We start from the raw sequence: 2,512 nt of genomic DNA, 5'->3' as shown, positions 1-2,512 counted from the left end.
AGTTAAAGGAAGAGTGTGAATGAGAGAATGTAAGAAAGAGGGAGGGAGAGAGAGAAAAAAATAGGGGGATTGTGAGTGATAAAAATTTTTATAAAGAGAGCAAGAGAAGCGTGAATGAAAAAAAGAGAGGGAGAGAGTGAAAGGGAGTGACAGATAGCAATAGAGAGAAAAAGGAGAGAGATAAAGAGATGGAGTGTGAGAACCAAAAGAGAGATGGAGGGATTGACGTAGAGTGAGTGAGTAAAAGATAGAGAAAAGAGAGGTGAGAGCATAAGAGTGTGCGAGTGATATAGAGAATGATTGAAGATGCTCTTTAAAGAGAGGGAGAAGAGAGAGGGGGAGAGAATATAGAAAAAAAAAGTAGAGAAAGCAAGATAGAGATGGAGAGTGAGGGAAGAGAGAGAGAGAGAGATAGAGAGGGATAGATGGAAATATAGAGAGCAAGAAAGAGAGTGAGAGAGGGAAGATAGAGAATGATTGAGTGAGGATAAGAGAGAAAGAGAGTGAGGGGGCAGCATGAGAGAAGAGAATGGAGAAGGCTATATCACACTTTATCACTCTCCTTTCCCTCTCTCTCTCTCTCCCTCCCTCTCGATATATTTATAAGCGTTCTCTACCTCTCTTCTACTCTCTCTATTCTCTATCTCTTCTCTCTCCATCTCAGTCTTCTATCTCCCTCCCTCTTTCTCCCACTCCATATTCTATCCCTCTATTTATCACCCTCTCTCAATTGCTCTTGCTCTTATACCATCAACCTCTCTCTCTCTTTCCACCACTCCCTACCTCCCCCTCTCTTTCTCTGTCTTTTCTACCATTATCTATTCTAATCTCTCTCTGTCTCTCTCGAAATAAGATGGATGTAGAGAAGATAGGATACGAGAGAGGATGGAGATTGAAAGAGTATGAGCGTGAGAGAAGATGGAGAGTTACAGAGAATGAGAGTAAGAGAAAGAGATATAGATAGAGAGCTAGTGAGAGTTCTCTCTCTCTCTCTCTCTCACTACCACCCTCCATCTCTCCATCACTCACACAGTCTCTCTCACGCTCACTCTTTTTAGCTTCATTTCTAGCTCTCTCTCCATCCGTCTCTCTTCCCTTTCTTTTCTACTCTCCATCTTTAGATCTCTCTTTCTCCCTAGCCATCATTCTCTCACTGTCTCTCCCTTTTTCAAGCTCCCCTTCTTAATATTCTCTCTTCTCCTCCTCCCTCCCTCTTTGTCCCTAACCTTTCAATCTTTATCCACATCTATCACTCTCTCTCTAATTCTCCATCATTATCCCACTTCTCTCACTGTCTCACTCTTGTTGTATCCCTCCACCCCACTTTCATTCTACCTTTCTGTACCTCCCTCTTTCTTTATCAATCTCTCTCCCTTTCATTCTCTTTCTCCCTCACAATCACTCTCCCTCTTTATCTCTTGTTCTCTTACTTCCCCTTTCTCTTTTTTACTCTTGCTCTATCTCTCTTACTCGCACTCTTTATATTTTGCTCTTACTTTTTTGCTATCTCTTTTCTCTTCCTCTCCATCTCCCTCTTCCTCTCCCTCACTCCTTCCAAAACTTTCTCTCTCTCTCTCTCAACTCTCTCTTGCTCTCTCCACTTTAAAGAGAGACTCTTGATCCATGCCTATCTTTCTATCCTCCCATCTCTCCGTCGCTATATCGCTATATCTCTCTATTCTCATTCTCTCTTTCAATTTCTTCCCCTCTCATTGTTGATATATCTCTCCCTCCCCCTCTTTCTCCAACTCTCTCCTAATTTCACTCTTCTATATAAAGTGTGAAAGGGACCTAGAGAGTGTTAAACATATACAAAGAAAAAGTGTACTAAGAAGCGAGAGAGAGTTAGAATAAGAGTAATGTAAAGAGAGTGAGAAAGGGAGGTAGGGAGAAAGTGAAAGAGGGAGGGAGCGGGGAGAGAGGGAAAAGAAAAGAACACAGAGCGATACAATGGGAGAGCAATAGAGAGAGTGAGGGAGAGGGAGAAAAAGATTGAGCAAAAAATGAGAAGAGATAGCAAAATAAGAGAGAGCAATAGAGAGAGAGAAAGACAAAACTAAGAGATAGCGAGAGGGGGTAGTTAGAAAATAATGAGTGGGAGAGAATGAAGATAGAGGTAGCATGTTTACTCTATCCCTCACTTTAATTCTCTCTCCATATCTCTTCATCATTATCTTTTTCTCCCTCCCTCTCTCCCTTTCACTCGCCCTCTCTTTCTCTATCTTCCTTTTGCTCACACTCTCTTTCTTCTATCCTTATATCTCTCTCATTATTCCCCCTCTTTTGCTCCCATCCTCCTCCCACCTACCTCACTTACTCTCTCTCTCTCTCTCACTCCCTCCCTCCCTCCCTCCCTGAATCTTTCTCTCTCCCTCTCTACTTCTTGCTCATACTCTCTTGTTGTGTCTTCCCTCACTCTCTCTTCTCTCCTTCATCTCTCTCACTCTCTCTCCCTCTTTCAATCTCTATTTTTCTCACAATTTTTTCTCTTTTCTCTTCTCTCTCTAACACA

This window comes from Phalaenopsis equestris, unplaced genomic scaffold (genome assembly GCF_001263595.1).
Source record: "Phalaenopsis equestris unplaced genomic scaffold, ASM126359v1 Scaffold234269, whole genome shotgun sequence".
Taxonomy (NCBI): Eukaryota; Viridiplantae; Streptophyta; class Magnoliopsida; order Asparagales; family Orchidaceae; genus Phalaenopsis; species Phalaenopsis equestris.
The sequence above is the reverse complement of the archived record's forward strand: the minus strand, read 5'-3'. Positions refer to the sequence as shown.